The sequence below is a fragment of the Gopherus flavomarginatus genome, chromosome 7 (genome assembly GCF_025201925.1).
Source record: "Gopherus flavomarginatus isolate rGopFla2 chromosome 7, rGopFla2.mat.asm, whole genome shotgun sequence".
Lineage (NCBI taxonomy): Eukaryota > Metazoa > Chordata > Testudines > Testudinidae > Gopherus > Gopherus flavomarginatus.
The window spans coordinates 78,522,879-78,534,624 of record NC_066623.1 but is presented as its reverse complement, the minus strand read 5'-3'; the positions used below and the strand labels follow the sequence as shown (position 1 = coordinate 78,534,624).

The 11,746-nt window shown below is 41.2% G+C and overlaps 1 long non-coding RNA gene across 1 annotated transcript; it reads left to right on the top strand.

Annotated features, from left to right (window-relative positions):
- The first annotated feature begins 3,488 nt into the window (after window positions 1–3,488).
- Window positions 3,489–5,796, top strand: LOC127055432 (uncharacterized). The gene is made up of 3 exons (XR_007775480.1): window positions 3,489–3,808; window positions 4,461–4,601; window positions 4,699–5,796. It is a non-coding gene; the product is annotated as an uncharacterized LOC127055432 (long non-coding RNA).
- The last annotated feature ends 5,950 nt before the right edge of the window (window positions 5,797–11,746 follow it).

Below are 11,746 nucleotides of genomic sequence, written 5' to 3'. Positions count from 1 at the left end.
GTGTTTGAAGTGTTTGGGAAACTAACTCCAGTTGGGATAACAGGATTTGTGAATATTTTCTTTTAATAAAATTACAGATTTTATATGAGCTTGTATTGTCCAGGAGAGGGCTGGGCAATACAAGACATAATTTCTGGGGGGAAAGTCTGGGACTAAGAGTGTGCTGGAGTCACCCTGAAGTATAATTCAGGCTCATGAAACCCTAAATCTGACTGGTAGTTTGCAAGTACAGAGAGACATAGCTAGGTGTGATTTATATGCTAGAGGCTGCTTGTGAGCAGTCCAGGAGTAGAGGGAAAAACAGCCAAGCAGCATCCAGGTTAGAGGGCAGGGAGGACACAGATACTTATAGTCCAGATTGTAACCTGGTTATGTCACTCACTTTGTACATTCCCACTTTACATCCAGAGTGACTGCACTGAAATTACACTGGAAATAAATGAAAGATTCTGGCCCCTTCGTGATTAAGAAATATTGACATGTGTTGACAGACTTTAGATAAAGAAGTTGGGGTAGTCATTATGGAGTACTGAGGAAAACCACATGGCCTCTATGTGTTCAAGTGATCTGGTGATGCCGTATAAAGCTCTCTTATCTGAAGCAAGATTACTAGCATTCTCCTCTATGCTGGTGGGGTTGTTTTTGTGATCAGTTTCACAGATTTGCTGAATAGCAAATGTTCTAGAATAAACGGACTAGTAACAGGAGGATATATGGTCAGAGCTCAGAATATGAGTTATATAATTATGTTTCACAAACCCAAGCATATTCATTAACAGATATTGGGCCTGACCTTGTCATCTTTATAGAAACAAAACTACCATTGACTTCAACAGGAGTTTTTGCCCAAATAGGGAGTGCAACACTGGGCTTAGCGTTGCCAGGTGTCTGGTTTTTGACCAGAATGCCAGGTTGAAAAGGGACCCTGGCGGCTCTGGTCAGCACTGCTGACCAGGCCGTTAAAAGTCCAGCCGGCAGTGCTGCAGGGCTAAGGCAGACTAGTCCCTACCTGTGCTGGCACCGCTCTGTGCCCCAGAAGCGGCCAGCAGGTCCAGCTCCTAGGTGATGGTGGGGGTCTCAGGGCTTCACGCGCTGTCCCAGCCCTGAGCACCAGCTCCACACTCCCATTGGCCAGGAACCGGGGTCAATGGGAGCTGGGGGGCAGTGCCTGCAGATGAGAGCCGCCCGGAGCCTCCTGGCCACCTGCCTAAAAGCCAGACATGCTGGCTGCTTCTGGGGCATAGCGTGGTGCCTGGACAGGCAGGGATCCTGCCTTAGCCCTGCTGTGCCGCTGGCCGGGAGCCGCCCTAGGTAAGCCTGTGCCCCAACACCAGCCTTAGTCCCCTTCCCCTGCCCTGAGCCCCCCCAAATCCAGAGCCCCCTTCTATGCCCCAAACCCCTCTTCCCCAGGCCCACCCAAGAGTCCACACCTGCAGCCCAGAGCCCGAACCCCCTCCTGCAACCCAATCCCTTGCCTCAACCTGCAGCCCCCTCCCTCACTCCAAATCCCTCTGCTCCACACCCCAGCCCAGAGCATCCTCCTACATCCCAAAACTCTCATCCCCAGATCCACCCCAAAGCCCACACCCTAGCCCAGAGCCCTCACCCCCTCCTGCACTCAAACTCCCTCCCGTAGCCCAGATCCCCCTCCTGCACCGTGAACCCTTAATTTCTGGCCCCATCCCAGAGACTGCACCCCTAGTTAGAGCCCTCACCCCCTCCCACTCCCCAACCCCTGCCTCTGCCCAGAGTGAAAGTGAATGAGGGTAGGGGACAGCGAGCCACCAAGGGACGGGGAATGTAATGAGCGGGGGCAGGGCCTTGGGGAAGGGGCAGGGCTAGGGTGTTTGGTTTTGTGCAATTAGAAAGTTAGCAACCCTAACTAGGTGTCTACTTTGAGCTTTATCAGCTCATGTGCTATTCACAATTCATTTTAATTTTACCATTTTTACCACTGCTTAATTGATAAACAGTCCTAAAAATAATTAAGCTTCTTTATGCCCATTCCAAAATTACAAGGGCATTTGAAAACAATACCTAGTGCTGGACAAGGAACAATTTGAAAGAGAAAGATCGACTTGTGATATTGTGTGTGTTGGAAGGTTAAGGAAAGATGTCTCTTACCATCTGAAAAAGTCATTCAAAGCAATGATTCTGTTCAGCCTGAAAAGCATCTGGATTCTGGGCCAAAATGTTCAAACTTGGATGCTTAAGTTGGACATTTTTTCAAAGCACTGAAGTGATTTCGGAGTACAAGCCCTATTGACTTCTATTGGAGCACACGCTCCCAAGTCACTTAAGTGTTTTTGAACATTCCACCCCCTCCAAATCCATATCTACGTGTCTATCTGAATGGGTCTGCTTTTCAAGGTGTTGAGCATTTGCGGCTCCCATTGAAGTCTATGGACAGTGCAGGTACTCCATACCTCTGAAAATTAGGCCTAAAGTGCCCAGCTGTAGGCAGCCAAGTGTGAAAATGTGTGTGAAAATGTGGGCCTTATTGCTTTACCTCTGTTGTACTAGCGTGCTTGTCTTACTGTTTCAGTAAGCTTGCTTAGTTTGCTTTCCTTTGTCTCTGTCTGCTGTAAAAAGTTTTGCTATCCAGAAATGGCGGAGTGCCTGTTGGTTAGGGATAATGAAATGGAAAGGTTTAGAATAAGCTAATACTCTTCACTCTACAAAAAACACATACATCAGAAACATATGTGATTCCATCTGCTCTGCAACAGGAGTTAGGATACCTGAGCCAGTGTTAAACAATGTTCTACTAAGAGCAGGTTAAAATGATTTCAGACTAACTTGCTTTAAACATGGTTTGGCCAGTCAGCACAAATAGTTTTGAAACCATGTCCCCAGGCAGTTTTCCTTGTTTCCCACATGGAAGTTAGGGACCTGCCTTATATCAGCAGCCACTGGTTAGCTGGTTACTTTCTGTTTCATTGCTATTTATTAAGATAAAACAATTAAAATTACTCTTCTTTGCAATGAGATCAAGTGACTACATAAAGTTCAGGTTTCCTGTAAAACAGAGGCAGGTACTCTCTGATGGGAATGGATAAACAATCTTCCCTCCCCATTCACACTGCAGTGGTTTTTGTAAATGTCCCTGACTACTAGAGATGGGTAGGAGACAGTGGAACAGCTCCAAATTTTGAACAGAGTGAGAGACTGATTACATCCCTACGGTTATGCCACTCATCTCAGATGTGGGAGAATGGCAGAGCAAGGACTTGAACCAGGCTCTTCCACATCCCAGATGAGTGCCCTGTTAGACTTGTCTGGGGTGGAAGTCTCTCTTATGCTGACTAGAAATTCCATCCTGAACGACAGAAATCTTTCTGGCTAAACATTTTTTCACAACTGGAATGTTTCCACAAAAAGCTTCCATTTTGATGAGTCAGCCTTTCTGGGAAAGGCAGCTGGTGCAAGGTTTCACTGGAAAATTTCCAACCAGCTCCACTGTCTACAGAGGGTGCATTCAAACTGATTCGAACAAATTTAAACCTTTTAAAAGATCTAGGTTTGTGTCCCATTAAAAATTTTGGCCTGAGTTTCAATTAGGTCACTTGTATTATCAACACCAGTTCAATCCAGCCATCACCTATGAGAAAAAATTGGCAACAAAGCTAGATTAAAGACTGAACATTCAAAATAAACTTACCTGGATCAGTGGGTAGTGTTTGATGTATCAGGGAGTGATTTATCACAGCTCGTCTGGATGTGATAAATCGATCTGCTAATCGACGCCCATACTACACCTCGGCAGGAGAAGTAAGTGGAGTTAACTCGCCAGCGGGAGGACGGCCAGGTAAGTCGAGCTAAGATACTTCGACTTCAGCTATGCGAATAGCATAGCTGAAGTTGTGTATCTTAGTTCGAACCCCCCAGCTAGTGCAGCCCAGGCCTTATAAGTATTGTTTATATTAAGATAATGTCTTGTTTAAAAACCAAAGTCATAATGAATTCACTGAATAGACTCCATTCACTAGCAATAAAGTTTTAAATAGTTCAAGCCTTTGCTTAAATAGGTTATAGATACTAGTGATTAATACATTAAATAGCTTCTTTGGGGTGATATTACAACTGAATGCAAATAGAGAAATTATTTCCCCCATTTATTTTGACAGCAAATGCAAATAATGTCAGCTGTGATGTCAATTTCCAAATTTAGATCAGAGGATTAATTGTTGGGAGCAGGAGTGGCTGTACTCTCCACTTATCTGTTGTGCTTCTGTCAGAAGCACATCAGCTAGTAGCCATTATAAATATGATAATACACAGGCATCTGTCTAGTCAAATTTACTTTAGAGACCCTGAATCCTGAGCTCCTCCTAAGCCATGGGTGTTCTGTCCTATGAAGAGAAAAAATGATAGGAAAAGTAACAACCTTAGCAATTTGTTGGGTTTAAATTCCTGAGTCACAGATATTGACAGTAAGATTATTTTTTGATTATTTATAGCTGAACAAGTGGGGGATAGATGACACAGAATGCCAGGAACAGCAGTTGTTCTTAGCCAACTCTCTTTGTCAAAACAATGCTGGAAAGCTGCTGACATATGAATATGAAGCATGTCTTGTTTCTATGGAACATCTGCTAGAGGTAACGCACCACGTAGATTCATTTTTTAGAAGTTTATTACAGGATGTGAATAATGAGCCAACAGCAATTTTAGAAAGCTCCTCTTCTTACTTGACAGGTTGCCCTAGGAGGAGTTCTAGTTCCATGGTGCAGCTTTTCTCCTGGGGGGGTCCCCTGAGGAGTGATGCGGCTCTGAACCACCCCAACACAGGCCAGTGCCTACAAGACATGCTTGAATTTTTGTGTATTGTACCCAACCAATTTAGGTTTTAAAGTGAGAGACTTGCACAGCTATAATGATAAAGGAACAACAGATGATATCTCACATAATGGACTTCATCGCTTCCACAGGTCCTGAGAACTGATTGTAAAATGAAGAGTTTAAGGAATACTGATTACACTGGAGAAATGAAATCTCCATCTATAGTGAGATGCAAGAGAAGTTTTCATTTCCCATAAGTACCAATGATGGCATTGATCATTCCCATGAGCATCACTGATGGAAAACATTTTTCTCTTTTTCAATATTATTATACCAAACAAAAAATATTGAGGAAAACAGTAGCCCTTATAATTTTGCCCAGGAAGACAGCTTATTTTGAAATTGGCTTCAAATTGTGTTAGTTAATTATGGATAACTTACTAAATGGTTTTGAAACTACCTCAGACAGAAGGGCAGTACATCCATCAAAGTTGCTGGAGGGCATTGGCAGGTCAGAGACCTTCCTCACCAATGGCTCAAACCTGCACCCATTGACTTCATTAGTGCAGAATCAGGCCTCCAGTGTCCAACATGAGATAGGGATGAAGGAGAACTGCACAGGGACTGAGTGCTCTGTTGTCTGCTGGAGTCTTCTGTATGTTTGGGTACTTCAGCTAAACCTCTGAACTCTGGAGGCTTCCTCCACGGCTAGATTTATATGGGGTTTGCTAATTTATAACTGGATGTTTCATATAGTGTGCCTACTCCAAGATTAGTTTACAGCATGTTTTCATATATTGTTTGGCTGGGTCAGGCTGGAATTTTCACTTCTTTAATGTTATTCTGTATACTGACAATATATAGGTCATAGGAATCAATTTCAACCACCCCTAATATTTCCCTACCTCACTGGGGTGTTGTGAGATTAATGTTTGTAAAGTGCTTTTAGAACCTCAGATGAAAGGCACCATGGATCTGAGGCAGCAAATCATTAAAGTATTTGCATAGTCCTATTGATTTCAGTGAGTCTACATGTGTGCTTAAGTGCTTTCTCGCTTGGGGCAGAGAGGGACCATATATGTAAGAAGCATAGCAAACAAGTATACCATTTGTGAACAGCTGACCACACTTTTCAAGTGTTTGCTGATTTTGGATATCTAGCTTGAGATATCTAGGCTTTAAATTATCAGATGTGCTAAACACTGACAACTCCCATAATTCTGAAGCTTTCTCTGGGATTACTAATTGTCCTTAATACCCATGCTGGAATAGTGCGCTAAACAGCATTAAGTCTCAGGAAGTTATAAATAAGGTAATAAAATTTAAAAAAACACTCAAGGGAAACAAAAAATATTCTCTCAGCAATTTGGAAAGTCCAGGTCAAGTTAAGTCTTTAAATTAAAAACGGATCTGCTGAAAGAAGTTAATTGTCTCCAGTTTCCTATGGGAAATACTCACTGTATGATGTTGTCATGCTGTCTAGAGTAGCTCACATCAGTAAGTGCCCACCTCAGGGCAGACTGTCAAAAACAGGGCAGACACTGCAACCTGGAGGTAAGTTCTATAATTAGATTTCTCCAGGCCAGTGACAAATGTGAATTCCTGCATCATTATAACAGTCTCACCACAACATCACAGACAGTTCCCCTAGACTCTCCAGTCTACCTTGCTGCCCAGGCAAACAGGATTTAGTGATAAATGGTCATCAGACACCAAAAATTGCACCACATTCAGGTTGCTTCCAGTCTCAAAAGATCTGTCACTTACCCCAGATCAGTTGGTACCCTAGATCTTACACCAAAGACAATGCCTGTAACCAATCTTGTAATACAATATCTAAAGGTTTATTAATTAAGAAAAATAAATGAGTTATTTGCAAACACACACACACACACAAATGAGTTGCAGTCTAAATTCTAAGAGTGACAGAGTTGTAGCAATATGTCAATTCAAAGTGTCCTTCAGGGCAGACCCAGGAGATAGCGTGGGGATCCCTGGCTTCAATTTGGTGTCTCTGGCCTGGTGAGAGTTCAAACAGCAAAGAGATGGAAAATTTTCCCATCTTTCTTTCCATCATTCATCTTCCAAGTCCACAGGACAAGTTTCCTTTTATGTAGTATCCAAGGTGTGATAGGACCACTAACTGATCCTTTGTATCACAACATTCCTTAATGGTCCATCTGATTTTGATAGTTCTTCTGGGAGGCAGAGGGAAACACACTTCCCATCTGAATTTACAAGTTTACAGCAAACGTTTTCAAAGTAGAAAGCAAAACTTACATATTTCCTTATAGCAAGACATTACAAACAAGATTAATGCATGAAGCAACTTACATTCTATAGAGTCAAAACACTAGACCATCCATTTGGAGCAACACTAACACATAAATGAACTGGACCCATCGCCAGCTATGAGTTTGCCAGTTCTTAGCTAATGCCTAGCCTTTGCAAGAGCTGGCACCTGGCCCGCCAATGTCACAGACATACTGTATAATAATTACTGAAATATGTTTTATTAAGTCAAGTATGTGTTTTGCTAACTGCCTGATAAGTAAAACAGCTCCATAAAGACCTCTGCTCAATGTACGGCTGTGGCTAGAAATGCTAACAATATGTTACATTGCAAAAGGAATGGATGGTGAATAATGCAAGGAGTATTATAATGTCCTTTATATAAATCAGTGGCACTGCCACATCTGGAACGTTGAGTACAGTTCTGGTCACCCCATCCCAAACAGAGTATTGCAGAACTAGAAAAGGTTCAGAGAAGAGCAATGAGAATGATTCAGGGTCTTGAAAAACTCTCAGATGTAGAGAAATTGAAAATATTGGGATTGTTTACTTTAGAAAAGAGATGAATAAGAGGAGCCATGCTAAAAGTATGCATCTGCTCTCAATCATTCATTATTATAGTCTAAAAGCATCTGTCCACTCCCCGTCTCATAACAAGACCAAGGGGACATTCAATGAAATTAAAAGGTGGGAAATTAATAATAATAATAATAATAAAAATGAAATAAAATACTCTCTCACACAATAAAATGTGGAATTCACTGCCACAAGAAGACACTAAAGCCAATAACTTAATAAGAGACATGAAGGGACTGGATATTTATATGGATATCAAGAATATCCAGACTTATAATTAATGACAACAAACATTTTGGAGGAGATATTAAACCTTGGGCTTCAGGGTAAGAGCCAATATCTAACTATTAGAGACCAGGATGAGACCTATATAGGTGGGCAGATTATCCCTCATCTGTCTGCTGCAGGTTTCTTACACTAGCCCCTGAAGCATCTGGCACTGGCCACTGTCAGAGACAGGATACTTGTCTAGTCTAGAAGGACTTTGGATCTGATCCAGTATGGTAGTTCCTGTGTTCCTAATATTACAAAGCAACAGTGCTGCGTGAAAAACTGCCTACTATGCCTTCTAGGAGAGAATTTCATCCTTCCTGGAAACAGAAATATGTTAACAGAAGAGGAAGACTATTCAATGTATTTTAAGTACATTCATCCAAATAAAGTCCACGAAAGCTGCCGCTATTATGCCACAAAGGCAAGAGATACCCATTTTCATGTGTTTTTTTTTTTAAACCTTAGATCGCTTCTCAATTTAGTTTATTTTCAACTTGTTGCTTGGCCTGATAATCTGTTGCTAAAGCCAAAGTTGAAAAAGCAAGACTTTAAGGCCCAGAGTCAGAAAAAACAAATATCTTTGAGCACATGCTTAAGCCTGCTTCCTGCTTTTGAAAAATCGAAGCTCAAAGTAATGAGTCTGCACTAAGAAAACAAGTTTAACTAATTACATTGCAAAAGCATTGATTAGATGTTTAATATCCAAGTCCTTTCACAGTTATGGGTTTTCATGTAAATCAATGGGAGTTCGGCACAAAGGACTGAGCAATAAATCTAGATAGAGCTACCATCAGTAAATCTAGAAGGAGCCTGATCTGATGACAAGAGATAGGAGAACAGTACTCAACAGTTCCATTATCAAGATTTATTATGGTTGCCACTACATTTCTGAATGGGGCTGTATAAAATGCTGGCAATGGAATATGAGGTCCACATGTGTTGCAATTTCACAAAAAATGATTTTTATGAAAAGCAAGGAAATGAAATTATGTAGGTTGACAACTACAATCATTTCAATCATTGTATAAACACTCAAGATGCCAAATTCTAAATTTTGAAATTCAGTTTTCCATTCAGGTGAAAATCATTATTGTCACGAAAATATGAAAATCTGGACTTTCACATTTCCTTCAATGTGAAAACCTCACTTTGTAGCATTAAAATAAACAGAGAAATATAGCAGGTACAAAATCACTGGAGATGGAATTGCAAACAAACATTTTCGCAATTTTGCATGAACCCATTTATAAACCATATTATTGAGAAGGGATGTTAATAAAATTCTTATTTATTTGTACTGGGGTAGTACCTAGGAATCAGGGTCCTGTTTTACTAGGTGAGGTACAAACATAACAAGGAGCACCCTGATTTCTCACTGATGTTAACAGGATGTGAAGGTGCACAGCACCTTTAAATATCTAGGCCAGTTCTCATTGAGGAGCCTATTGTTTTATTAAATTTTGGTCAAAGTCTGGATTTTTTTAATTATTCCAATAGTGATCTCTTGAGATTTAATGAATAATCTCAATTCCTTCCTTTAAAATGGCCACATTTTTAGCCATCCACCAATGCCAGTATTCTTTTTTCTTTTAAAAATATTCAGTTATATTTCAAGAGTAAACAGAAATAGTGCTCTCCTAGGAGTCTGAATATCTTCCTTTAAAATAAAAATTCAAGTTTTCTTTCCTCTACACCTAGTATTACACAAAATACTTCCCCTTTACTTTTACTGGACAATGAGGTGTTCTGCTGATGTTTATAGTTTTAAAAATGCATAAGAATGAAAAATACCTAAGAAAGTTCAGATTTGAAAGTGAGGTTTTGCTTAACACTCTAGCATAAAATACTGTCATTGCCAATCTGCATTACTGTACTCTGAATCATTGTCTTTACTATATTTAGCACTTGCAGTCCAATATCTTAATTGTATGTGATCATTAGTTCCCTCCTACTGCTGACAGGTCACAGCAATGTTGCTCAGACTTCCTTGCACCATGTTCTCTCAGTCTTATATACTATCTAGAAATCCAGAGAGACTGCTCTGCAATGAAAGGTTACTCAAGCTTCCGCCTTCTGGTTTCCTTCATTTTGGGACCAACCATTCTATTTACTAATAGGTAGAATACAAAAATGAAAGAACAAAACAAAACAAAACTCACCCCCCACACCTTGGTGGATAGGTACTTGCAGTCCCTTGGGACAAATCACCCTCTGATAGAAAAACCTGCAGGAGAGCACGAGAACCTCAGAAAGCCCGGAGTGCTACCCTCATGGACTATGCACTGCCTCTCTGCAGAATGAGCATGGAGTGTGGCATTCCAGCCCTGCAGATGTCCTCAAATCCACGAGGAAATCCAGAATGTTGGTTCATAGGACTAGCATCTCTATATAAATTCCCTTGACTCTTTATTCCTCTTGGCACTAAAAATTCTGGAGCCAATGCTTCTTCACTATGGTATTTGTGCAACCCCCACGCACCTCCCACCCCCCACACTCATGGAGGTTTGCCACCGTGGAGCAGGAACCCATGGAGATTAATGGATATAGGGTCCACATTAATTTTTGCCAGTACATCCCTGGGGTGTTGCCAGATCCATACAGTGGCCCTCCCTCAACCTTGTTTCCTGTCCACTCAGTCATGCCCCCACCACTAGATCATTAGCTGTGCCAAGCTCACATGAAGACTTCCATAAGATTGAGGCTAGCATAGCCTTTTATCTTGCTTAGCAGTAATTCACAGAACCTACATTGGCTTAAGCAGGTTAGCATATTTGGCATGCCAGGACAGGGCTGGTCCTTTGTCTCTCATCACCAGATCTCCCAGGAAGGGTGTGAGTATATAAGTATATGAGCTCAAGCAAAGAATGATACCAAAGACAGTCCCAATACTATATTACTTTTATTTGTTTATCTGGTCTTGAGTTTTCTTGTCTTTACTGGTTGTGCGTAAAAGCGGATAAGGCTTTGCTTTGCCCTCACTGTGAGTGTTTTTGGCATATACCCCACCATTCCAAAGATATTGAACTTGTTAGTTTTAATTCTGTTGTGTCTGATTCTGGGACTAGAATCCTATTGCTCCCAGCCCATTAAGTTAGTATTAACTGGCAATGAATAAAATTAACCATGGTTAAAGAATCAGGCTAACTATTAATCAGGCTAAGTAACAACTCTTAAAGAATCAAGTGTAGCCCAAGTCTGTCTGTCAGGCTTTCGTCACCCTTGCAAGAGAGTTTTGCTCACAGAAACTATGACAGAGTTTTCTGGGAAGCGAATTCTCACCTTCAACCCAGAAGCAAGGCCCAATGCACTCTGGTTGCATTCAGCTAATAGTCAGTACGGGTTGGTGAGGAAGAGGGAGCAATCCTGCTCATTCCTCCCCTCGTACGTGGATTAGTCACCATGTGTATGCTTTTTTCAGCACGTATAGCTGCTGCCTGTTCCTATAACCCACCCATGTTCATTCCCTTGTGATACAAGGGGCAAGGCCATAGAGAAGTCCTCTAAATTAGTTTTCAGATCTAATAGAAGGTGAGTCTACAGTATGTGTTATAAGTACATGTTATATGAATATTATGTACCTAAATCACTTCTACTTGTAAATAAAACTTCACATCACATGAATCAAGTATCTTGTGCATTGTCTCTGCTGCTGTAATATGCACAGTATGGGCAGGCAGTTCTTCCATCACATTCTTTGGGCTCTTATTTTTTAATTCAAACAGAAAACTTGGGAAAAGTGATTTGTGCCAAGGTCACTTTGTTTTTTTCAAACAAACTAGGAGTTTATTTGGCAACCACAAACAGAATCTAACTGCCTACCCGC